Source organism: Gorilla gorilla, chromosome 10 (genome assembly GCF_029281585.2).
Source record: "Gorilla gorilla gorilla isolate KB3781 chromosome 10, NHGRI_mGorGor1-v2.1_pri, whole genome shotgun sequence".
Taxonomy (NCBI): domain Eukaryota; kingdom Metazoa; phylum Chordata; class Mammalia; order Primates; family Hominidae; genus Gorilla; species Gorilla gorilla.
The window spans coordinates 58107814-58120688 of record NC_073234.2 but is presented as its reverse complement, the minus strand read 5'-3'; positions in this window follow the sequence as shown (position 1 = coordinate 58120688).

Sequence of the window (12875 nt, the reverse complement as noted above, 5' to 3'; positions counted from 1 at the left end):
CAAGCAATTCTCCTGCCTCAGCCTCCTGAGTAGCTAGGATTACATGCACCTGCCACCACACCTGGCCAATTTTTTTGTATTTTTAATAGAGACAGGGTTTTGCCATGTTGGCCAGGCTGGTCCTGAACTCCTGACCTCAGGTGATCCACCCGCCTTGGCCTCCCAAAGTGCTAGGATTATAAGCATGAGCCACCACGCCCAGCCTAAATTTCTATTTTTTAGACATGAGGGTCTCATTATGTTGCCCAGGCCGGTCTTGAGCTCCTGGACTCAAGTGATCCTCCCACCTTGGCCTCCCAAAGTGCTGTGATTATGGGCCTGAGCCACCAAGTCCTGCATTATATTCAGTCTTAATGTCCCTAGCACCACAACTGAAAGTCCTGCTAGAGTCTTTGATTCTAGTTTTAACCTTATTTCCTAATAAGTAATAAATTATACTTTATTGGACATCTAGCTTCTGCTCTGGTGAGTTGGAAATGTCCCACCTTGTGGGAAACATGTCTAAGCATTTCTCTTCCCGATTTTGTACTTAGCATGGGAGAAACTTCTTGATGTCAGGCTGTGGTTTGTGTCTCCCTTCGTCCTCCTCCATCTCCCCACCTAGAGTTAACACAAGATGGGAACAAAAGAAAAACAGTGAATGCCAAAGAAAGACCAGAAGTAAGTACATGAGACAAAAATCCAAGGCAGGAAAAACATTGAAATAATAATAGCATGAAACAATGGAGAATTAAAGAGGAATGGCAAATATGACTGAGTCCTCTAAACAGTTGGCTGTAGCTCCACAATGGAAAGTCCTGCTAGGGTCTTTGATTCTGTCCCCTAAACCATCCCAGATAGTTATGTAGCGTGTGGCCTTAAAGGAGGGAGATTTTCATCCTTGTCCTAATGAACATGTTTCTGGGCTTCCCTTATCTCCCTAATCTAATCTTACCTCAAAGCCTGCTGCCACCATTCAGTTATTCTTTTTACCCCTACTCGATATACAAAATAATTATTATTTGTGATATAAAAGTTCTTTTAAGCCCAAGACAGTGACTAAGTTACATCTCAAATATTTTCTAATCAAGATATTCTTATTTTCAAGTACAATATTCCTAGGCCTCTGGTCTGGGTCTCTGTACAGACAACACAGCTGTCACTATGTAGCAAATAATAAAATTAATGTGACTTGCAATATTAATCAACTATTAGACAGAAGTTCATGAGGCGTTGTGCCATTTTTCATGTTAGCAACAGCTTTTAACATTTTGTTTCTTTATTCCTAAAATATGGAAAAATTCTTTGTCATAGTTGTATTTCAAAATGACCCAAATACTCCTGCCAAAATAAACAACCCTACGTTTATTTTCATTATAAGTTTCCCTCTCTTTAGTGCCCATTGGCTTCATTTTTTAACCTTGTTTTGCCTTTTTTCCCCTCTGAAAACCAAAAATTTAAATTTTCTGGTTTTAAATTTTTTTATGTCTTATTGGAGTTTTAGCTGACTGTAGTCTTTTTCATGTCAGTATTATTCAAGTTTCGGAAAAGTCTCTTTACCATCAATTAACAACTAAATAATTATAAATTGTTGGCCAAAAAAAAGAGAAAGAAGAAAAGAAAAAGAAAGAAAGGAAGAAAGAAAGAAAGAAAGAAAGGGAAGGAAGGAAGGAAGGAAGGAAGGAAAGAAAGAAAGAAAGAAAGAAAGAAAGAAAGAAAGAAAGAAAGAAAGAAAGAAAGAAAGAAAGGAAAGAAAGGAAGAGTAGTGGGGGAAAAATAAAATTTGCCTGCACCTTTTTGTTGTTTTCTTTTCTTCCTCTTCTCTTTTTATTTTTTAATTTTGCCTACACCTTTTAAAGCAAAACAATTACATTTTTTCTTTCAGTTTTATAAACTAACGAAATTAACCGGTTCCAACTCAATCAGTTGTTTCATACTGGAAAATGTCACACATCGGGGCTTTTAGGAAGGAATCATTGCCATGCCTTGGTGAAGGGTGAGTATGGCTTTAACAACTGCTGGTGGAGGAGCCTTGGAGGAAAGAACAGGGTAGTAAATGCAATTGCTTGTCTCCTGAGAGTTAACTCACAGTCCAGATGTCCTACCACCTATCTACCTGTAGTCTGAAGGCACTTTGTGAGTAATAAAAGCATGTAAATTGTAAATTCTTCTCCTTTTCTCTTTCAATATCTTACAATGTATCAATGACAATTGCTATTGTTATTGGTAACAGGTTGATGTCATACCAAAGGCTTTGGAGCCAAAAAAGCTTGTGTTTGAACTCTGGCCCCACCACTGTATGGTCTTAGACAAATGACTTAACCTCTTTAAGCCTTGATGTCCATACTGTAAAACAGGAGACAATAAAACCTACTTATTGTAAGGATATAATGACATTATTAACATATCTATTCTATTGCCTGATGCATAGCATAAGCTTAAAAATACTAGTTTTCCTATTTTAAAATGTTTTTAAAAAATTATAATCCATACCTCTTCTACTTCAGAAAGTGTTTTAACACATAAAAGCAGTGATTTAGCAATATCAAATCAAAGTTTGAGAGCCAGAAGAACTTGGAGGACCATTGATTTTAAAGGTTTCTTTGGTTTTTATGAACAACAGGAATTTCCTCTTATGTCTTCAGAACCTTGAGTTTACCAGGAGGACAAGGTGACTGAGATACTCCTTTAAGCCCAGAGACTGAAGAAGGCAGCTGTCAGGGATGGCTTGGAATGTTCTACAAGATTTATATCAACTGTAGGTTGAAAAATCCTACTTATCCACTCTCCTTAATTTAGAGATGAGGAATTTGAATCTTAGAGAGTTTATGACTTATCCAATTGGTGGTATTACTGAAAACCAAAAGCCAGTTTGCTTCCTAGTTGAATGTTCTTTCCATCATGCCATGTGGAGTTATTTTGAGTCAACCAGAAAATCTGCAAGGACATCAAAATAATGTTCTTTCTCCCTCTGACCTCAGTAATAACCGGTTAAAGATTTAGAATGCTTTAGAGTAAATCTTCAAAGCAGCTGCAGGTCCTCAGTGTTCCAGAATAGATATTTTAAGTTCTCCAAATAAAAAATCCCAATAAAGACCTTCTTTTTACAGTAACTAAAAAAGTTTCCGGCTCTCCTGTCACAAAGTGGCTATTGAGACTTCAAATGTCAGATGATCTCCTTTGAAGCAGCAAAATAGAGTGGATAGAACTCCAGGATGGATGTCAAAAAACTCTGTGATCCTAGTTCTAACTCAAATTTACCTTTCATATGGTATGAGGTAAGCTTTAGATATCTCTGGATTTGAAGTTATTTTTGACTCCTATTTTTCTCACACACTGGTGTGTGTCCATATCTAGCCCAACAGCAAAACTTGGTGGTGCTATATTCAAACTATATCCGGAATCTGACCACTACTCACCACTGCCACTGCTACCACCTTCATCCAAACCATCATTGTCTCTTCTCCGGATAATGGAAGAAGCCTCCTAATGAGTCCATCTCCCTGCTTCTCCCTTTCCTTCTCTGCACATCAGTAATTCCAGAGTTTGTCAGTGACACTTTCATAATGGACTTGTTCTTCACTTGGTAATCTTAATTTGTTCCTAAAAATCCTTCCACAAAGTAAAATGCCATTATGTGAAAAAGCATTTTTATGAATTTGAATTTAAAAATTTAGGAAGCATTTTATCCCAACCCAACATACCCAAAGCATTTTTACAGATAGGGAAATATTTTAATTGAACAATAGAAATATTTTTCAATTATCATGACATTATATAAGTAATGAACATCAAATTGAAAATAAAATAGAGTTTGTTCATAAAATGTAATAACATGAAGGTTTATGTGATGGTGAGTGCTCGTTGGTGGGGGAGTGTTAAAGGCAGTTGTTCTTTGTAAGGTATATTTTGCTCTCTCAACAATTTTGTTTATGAATGTTTTCAACCATTTGGAGGATCATGGTTAACTTGCACTTACAGCACACTTAACATTTAAAGTTATAGCAGAGAAGACAATTTCAGTCAAAATAATAGCTGAAGATGAGAGCACTAGGAAAGATGTGAAAATTTATTTAGTACACAGAGACAGAAAAATTACAAAAGATGTTACCTCATCATCCCTCTCTCTAGTCATACTTAGACAAAATGAAATACTTTCAGTTTATCCAAACACGGCACTCAGTTCAAATTTGTTCTGATATTCAATGATTAAGAACTGATGACTAAGAACTGTTAGAATAAAAATAGCATATTTTCCCAAAAGCTGCAGTGTCAAAATATCATGCTTATTTACTTTATATGTTTTAGAGTATCTATCTATCTATCTATCTATCTATCTGTGTGTGTGTGTGTGTGTGTGTGTGTGTGTGTGTGTGTGTGTGTGTGTATGTATTTTAGAAGAAGTTGTTTGGAAAAGGGTAACTTCTCAAGAGACTTTATGGCAAAATGTTGTTAACTAAATAGGTTCTGTGGTGTAAGTCTGTGTTTACCGGTCTTTTTATCAAGGTTTCTAATTCTTTGTTTGGTGGTGTAGGACACTGCTGGCTTGTGTATAACCCAGGAATCAGAACATAGGGCAGAATGTCCACCTAACACAGTTCATGTTATTTCTTGAGTTCCAGTCATATACCACGTATCCTGATAAAACAAGTCATACAAGAAAAGGGCTATTATCACCCTCAAGGAATCCTCAGCCTAGTTGGGGAGGCAGTAGGGCGGATGTATAAACTCTGTAATATTATGAGTACTGCAATACAGAGTGTTCTGGGGCAGACAGGAGGGAGTCCCTAATTATCCCTAGGGTAGGGTGGAATTGTCAAGGGGCAACATAGAAGAAGAAACATCTAAAGTGAACCTTGAAAGTTCAGATATCTGGAAATGCAGGGAAGGTGGAGCAGGGTTGTGGGCACTCTAGGCAGAAGGATTGTGTTTACAAAGGAATAGAGTTGTGAAAAGGAACCTTTCTTCAAGAAATAGGACCTCTCCATTAAGAAACTTTCATCAATTCTGATTGTTCTTTGTTTCATATTGGGGCAACACCTACTGAGAGGTTGAATAAGGAGAAACATTGATCACCATCTCTATGTATAAGGATGTTGTGAAAATATCATCACTATTTGGGTTATCTGTTGTTGCAAGACAATTCATCCCAAACTTAAAGGCATAAAACAACAACCATTTTATAATTGGATTAGTCCATTCTCACATTGCTATAAAGAAATACCTGAGACTGGGTAATTTATAAAGGAAAGAGCTTTAATTGGCTCACAGTTCTGCAGGCTGTACAGAACCATGATGGTTTCTGCTTCTGGGGAGGCTTCAGGGAGCTTCCAATCATGGCGGAAGGCAAAACAACAGGCATATCACATGGCAGGAACAGAAGCAAGAGAGAGAGCGGGGAGGCGGCACGTACATTCCAATAACCAGATCTCACAATCCCACTCACTCACTGTCATGAGAACAGCAGCAAGAGGATGGCGCTAAACCATTCATAGACCACCTCCATGATTCAATTACCTCCCACCAGGCCCCACCTTCGACACTGGGGATTACTATTTGACATGAGTTTTCGGTGGGGACAAAAACCTAGACCATAGGAGTTATGCTTATGAATTATGTGGCTTAGGAATTTGAACAAAGAAGAGTAGAGAGGGCTTATCTCAACTTCATAGTATCTGGGTACTCCCCTAGGAAGATTAGAGCAGCTGGGAGTGACTCAAATGGATAGAGGTAGCTTAAATACCTGGAGACTGAAATCGTCTGGAAGCTCCTTTATTCACATGTGTGGCACCTAGGCTGAGATAATTTGAAGGCTGGGTTCAACCAGAGCACCTACACAGAAATCCTCTAGGTTGTCTGGGCATCTCCCAGCATGGAGGCTGGATTCCAAGAGGGAGTGCCCTTAGAGGAAACACCCTAAACAGCAAGAGTTCCAAGAGAACCAGATGGAAGCTGCATAGTCTTTCCTGAAGTAGCCTCAAATGTTGTAGAGTGTTACTTTCCCCATATTCTATTTGTTGGAACAGTTCCAGTTGAAGGAGAGATCTCATAAACCCTATCTATGTATCAGGAATGTCAAAGGATTTGTAGCCATTTATTCAAATTGCTATATTTGTCACATTACAAAATGTTCATCTATTATACTATCATATTTTCTCTGTAGGTTTCTAGGGGAGAAATTTCTTTCTGGTGTAACTGTCAGGTAAAATAAACTTTTTTGAGAAATTGGTATATTTTTACTTTGCGGTCACTTGAATTTTTTAAATTTCTTCTTCAAATTTGGTGAACTTTGAATATCTGTATAAGTTGTTATTTAAAATGTTTTTTAAGGAAGACAAAGTGTATATAAACAACTAAAATCTGTTTGTAGATGATTGTGGTTTGAATTTCATGTGTATTGGAAGTAAGGGCAGAAGCTGAAGATATGAAGACAGGTAAGGAGGGACTGGACCGGAAAGGCTGTGTGTGTCCTGCTAAGGACCGAGGCAGTGTAATTTAGATAATTGTTATCTAGCTTTCATTTCACCATCTTTCTATCTTTCGCTTTAACATTGTGATTTAAGCACTAGCTTTTACAAAATTGCTTATTGAGGTAAACTAGAGTAGAACTCCGTGGTGAAGGAGACATTCTATTTTTTATTTTTAATGTGTCATTGACTGAGATTTTTTGCAAAACATAAGAAGAAATTACAAGAAAAATGAAATGAAAAAAGACATAAAAATACAAGTCCAATTTTTTATTAGATTCAACAGTTACAAAATTACTATGTCATGTTGCTATATGGTTTCTAAATGTTTACCTTTAATTTCTGTATTTATCTCAGGTTGGCAACAAATGATTCATGGACCACCACTCATCTATAGACCAGACATTAAATAACAATGACCTAGAGGTTTAAATTTATGGAGAAAGAATCTCATTTTTCATACCTTGATCTCTTACCCCAAAACACAATTGCAATATACCCTGGGTGACCAACTCAGTCATTTTTCCAGCTTGATTTTTTGTTTGTTTTATCAAGACTTGCATACAGCTTTCACTCAGTGATTTATGCAGAAAGGTTGGATTGCTCCAAATTGTCTAGGGATTTATTGGTGCCTTGCCCGTTGTTTAGCCTCAGCTGGTATTCCAGGCCTGGAACAAGTCTTCTGGTACTTAAGCAATGGCATATGCACACAATTCTCATAATTTATAGGCAGTCTTGTCCTTCATCCCACACTGCGCATTAAAAGATAAAGAGAAAGTGGATCTATTTGAATTCTGTATGGGATGAAAGTAGAAGGTGGTTGTACATTGATGCCATATTATATTTGCCAAAAGAAAATTCTAAAAATATCATGTCTATAGAAAAATGTGTGTAGCTGAAGTATTTTTCTTTTAATAAAGTGACTGAATTATTGCTAGAGTTTTGTGGTAGACTACATGCTACATGGATACTTTCCAAACTCCTTTTCCAAGAAAGAGAAAATAATGCAGTTTCAATTGATATCAGAAGAATTTGCCAATCTTGGATGCCTCTTGAGGTTTGGCAACATGAGATTTACATAATATTTTTCAAAGTGCATTTCAAGGGATTGGAGCTTTCTTATCCTGATTCTCATTCTTTAATAGACAGTTTCTCAGAATAAGACATTAATGAGAAAACTATGGTATACTAGCCCAGCAAACACAAGTATATTATCAACTTGTTTACAGGTTAGTTTCCCTAAATGTAATTGTTAACTCTTATTGTACATTGAAAACCTAGAGGAATTTTTAAAATGCTGGTGCCTGGGTCTTATTCCCAAACCTGAATTCATTGTTCTGGAATAGAAGCTGGGCATGAACGTTTTTTAAAAGCTCATATAATAATTCTACTGTTCATCAAGGTTAAGAATCATTGTCTAAAACTAATACAATGATGGAAGAGTCAATATAACTGGGGTCAAATTCTAGTCTCATTATGTTACAAGAAAATGTTGCTTCAATAATTGATGAAACTAATATATCGGTTTAATAAATTTAGTGTTATATGTAAATACCCAATCAATTTGAGAAATCAAAATATGACAGTAATTTACTGAGCACCGTTACAGAATAAGTACATTTTCCAGTTGATATGGTTTGGCTGTATGTCCCCACCCAAATCTCACCTTGAATTGTAATCCCCATGTGTTGGGGGAGGGCATGGTGAAAGGTGATTGAATCATGAAGGCAGACTTCCCCCTCACTGTTCTTGTGATAGTGAGTGAGTTCTCATGAGATCTGGTTGTTTGAAAGTGTGTGGCACTTCCCCCTTCACTCTCTCTTTCTCCTTCTCTGCCATAGTAAGATGTGCTTGCTTCTCCTTCGCCTTTCACCATGATTGTAAGTTTCCAGAGGCCTCCCAGTCATGGTTCCTGTTAAGCTTGCAGAATGGTGAGTCAATTAAACCTCTTTTCTTCATAAATTACCCAGTCTCAGGTAGTTTTTTTATAGCAATGTGAGAAAGACTAATACACCAGCTTGTTCTCACAATATTAAGGCAGTTAGTTTATTATTACAATTTTTAGAATTAAAGACATTGAGGTACAAACAGCTCTTGAAAATGGTCTAGTGCCATTTTTAAAAAGGGAAGAGCAGAAGGTCATATCTTGAGCTTTTTAGTTTGAAGTCTAATATCATTTTATTTATTGAATACTTACTATTTTGAAGTAAATGATTGTTTTCCACTAATACTTTTGGCTCAGATTATGCCGCCGCTCTACCACCAGCCACCACCTCCCCAAAAATCAATCGGTTCTGAATTAAAACTTTAGCTTTTAAGTTATTCTTAATTTTCCCCTGGTCCATTTCTAACTTTAAGCATTTTCTCCCATTGTTTCCCATTTGAACATGGCTTCTTGTGGGCTACCTTCTGGTACAGAAATCTGGCTTCAGGGGTGAACTCCTTGGTCCTTTAACTTGTTTTTTTTTTTCCTTTTTTTTGAACCTGACTGCTTTTGCATTGGGAAAACCACTCTATAAAACACCTGTGGCCTGGTGTGGTGGCTCACGCCTGCAATCCCAGCACTTTGGGAAGCCGAGGTGGGCGGAATATGAGGTTAGGAGTTGGAGACCAGCCTGACCAACATGGTGAAACCCCATTTCTATTAAAAATACAAAAATTAGCCAAGCGTGGTGGCACACACCTGTAATCTCAGCTACTCAGGAGGCGGAGGCAGGAGAATCACTTGAACCTGTGAGTCAGAGGTTGCAGTGAGCCGAGATCGGGCCATTTTACTCCAGCCTGGGTGACAGGGCGAGACTCTGTCTCAAAAAACAAAACAAAAGAAACATCTGCCACGCACAAGTTCTAACTAAAAACATGGATAAAACAGTCAAAATCTTAACACTTAAATGACATTACTCCATCTTCTAAATGAGATCCCCATTTTATACAAGCACAAATTCAAATAAAACTGAATAAGGTAACCATCAATGACACAGCCAAAAAATATAAATTTCCATGTTGCTTCCTTTACATTTCCACTCCTGCATAGGGCAAACAGAAATGTAAAAACAGAAATTTTAACCTCTATTTTCCATCATTAACAGGGCATGGGGATTATTCATGTGTTTGTTGGTTTAGTTGGTGAATGTGGTGTTTATGAGGTCCCTACAACAGAATAAAATTGCCTTAAGAGCTAGTTAGCTTCTTAAAAAAACAAACACCCTTTCATGGTCACTAACTAGAACACCAGCTGTGCTTCACAAATGCACACCACTGGTCACAAATAAAGCAAGAAAATGTAATTGCAGTGGCACAACCAATTGACATTACCAGGAAAACACAATCATAACCAAGACACCACCGGCTGCCAACACGCTAAAAAAGGACAAAGTTTTGACAGGCAAATATATCTCTCATTAGTTGAATGTAAAATTCTCCATTGCTAATGATTACTATGCAAGTCACAGTTAGTGTGTTATTTTTAATTTAATTTTTAATTGACAAGTAATTATATCTATAGTGGGGTACAGTATGATGTTTTGATATATGTATACATCGTGGAATATTGATCTCATTTATACGTAAAATCTAAAAGGTCAAACCGTGGAAGTAGGGAGTAGAATGTTAGGTTACCAGAGACTGAGTGGGTGGGGTGGGAAAAGGGGAGATTTTGATCAAAGGGTACAAAGTTTCAGTTTGACAGGAGGAATACATTTTAGTAATCTATTGCACAGCATGGGAATTATAGTTAGTAATATGTATTGTATATTTCAAAATTGTTAAAAAAGTAGATTTTAAATGTACCCATCACAAAAAAGTTTAAATATGTGAGATGGTGGATGTATTAACTAGTGCCTTATTTTTAAATAATACATGTTACTCTGAAATCTAGTTTTTGTAATGTAAAATGTTATGAATATTTAAAAATATTTTCAATTATTTGATCAGTGCACACAACCTGGAGCAAAGAGATGACAACGTAGACTTGAGACCCTCAACAAACATCTGTACATTCAAAGTTCAGAGTATAATTGCAGACTTACACGTTAAATGATGCCACAGGCTTGCAGTGAATGTACAAATCTAATTCCCTAAACCTATGATACTACAGCTGACCCTTGAACAACATGGGTTTGGACTGCACAGTTCCAGCTATACACAATGTTTTTCAGCCAAACACAGATCAAAAATGCAGTATTTGTGGGATATGGAACTTACCTATGTGGAAGGCTGACTTTTCTTATACTTTGGTTCCATGGGGCTGACTGCAAGATTTGAGTATGCTTCTATTTTGGTATACTCAGGCCAGCGCCCTGGAATCAATTCCCTGCATATACCCAAGGATGGCTGCATTTAGATAATCAGATCATTACAATGCCATTTGTTACGCAAAGAACAGCTTCTATAATTTGTGAAATTTCAGTGAAAAATAAAATATAAAGATTTCACTCTATTAAACTCTATTATTACTAAGAAAATGAGAACTGAGTCTCAAAGGTAGTTAATACAACGTATTGATCCAGCAGAAATAGCTATTCCTATGAGTGCCAAAATGATTAGTCACTTTGTTATTAAATCAGCCTCACTGATTATTTTAGATATTATAAACGGAAGTGATTTTCAATTTTCAACCCAACCAAATGTTATTGGCGTGCAGCAAACACAGATAAGAGTGAATCTACTCAGAAGAAAATCAAGGAGAATATAGCTAAAAATATGCTATGAGGCTAATGTTCTGTTTAAAGAAAGGCTTATTTGATATTTCTATAGTGTTGAATGACATTTTCCTGAAAAAAAAATTGTTAAATTTTAAATAGATTATATAATGTAATACCAAAATTATTTCAATACTGTTATTAAAAATATGCTTTTTTTTTTTTTTGAGACGTAGTCTCACTCTGTCACCTAGGCTGCAGTGCAGTGGCGTGATCTCAGCTCACTGCAACCTCTGCCTCCTGAGTTCAAGCAATTTTCCTGCCTCAGCCTCCCAGGTAGCTGGGATTCCAAGCGTGCACCACCATGCCCAGCTAATTTTTGTGTTTTCAGTAGAGACAGGGTTTCACCGTGTTGGCCAGGCTGGTCTCAAACTCCTGACCTCAAGTGATCCTCCCGCCTCAGCCCCCCAAAGTGTTGGGATTACAGGCATGAGCCACCACACTTGGCCAGAAATATGCATATTTTTGATTTTGCATTTTCTAGTCCATGTTTTCCATCATAAAATAGGTTTTTCCAAAAATTGAATTATTTATAAAAATTTAAAAAATCCTTCATCTTTAGAATGTATTTTTTGAATTATCATTCGTTATACCAGAAGATACTTAATTTAAGAAACACATAATTTCCTTATTAATATTCTACAATAAATTTCTTAGGCTCATTGTTCTTTAATATATAGGCAAAAATATTTGGTGATTTCTTAAACAATTGGGTCCAAATACTGCCTTAATTTCATTTCCTACCAATGAATTCATTCCCTTAAAACCAGAGAGATTCCAGTTTTTTACACACATTCCCCAAGAAACTGAATATTTTAGGCTTACCACAAAACAGACAGTAATAAAATTATAAAAGCAGAGATGTACAACCATGACTCCAGTGGTCTCAAAATGTCTCTAACAGGGGATGCCTGACATTATGGCAAACTAAGCTTGCTAGATATTCAGCTTCTTACCACAAACACATTAAAAAATCATGAATAGAAGATAAAGATAAGATATTTAAATAAAGACATTTTAATTACATACGTTAGTTCAAAAGAAAAAAAAAGTGAAACACCTAAGCCAGAAGGATTAAATACATTTATATCCTGGCCACTTCTGGGGGAGTTGCATCCTGTTCTAGGTTTGGGACACTGGAGTTCTAATATTTTTAAGGACACAAAAGATGACTCTTCTAGCATGTGAAGACAGAAGAAACTGGAAGTGAACCCCTTACATAAAACCTAGAGCCTTTCAGATCTGTCCTATCATTAATAGGAGAATAGAAAAAATGCCACAGAATGATCTGAGTAAGCAGCAATATAGCTCATCTTGCTCAAGAGCTATTTTATGAAAAGAAAATAAGAGTCACAGGAGAAATCAAAATTCCAATAAAGATGTGAGCCCAGGCCTTTCTCATTTCAAAGCTCTTGATTTTTGCTTTGGTCTCTGCTGGCCTTCCTTTCTCTGAATTGTCTTTATGTTATGTAGAGTAAAGAGAGTTTTATTCTTGAACCCAGAACCAAAGCTATACACAAACTATTCTCACAACTTTTTTTTAAAGACATGCCATCCTATCGACCTTGTTAAATTCTTTTTTTTGGAATGATAGGGCATTCCTCCTATTTTTCCTGCAATTATTTTCTAGCACAGATCTCAAAGATCTGCAAACTAGTAAACAACAAACCTAAAGCAGTAAAAACTTCAGACCCCTGCCTCCAAGCTTAATTAAGTCAGAAATCGAATT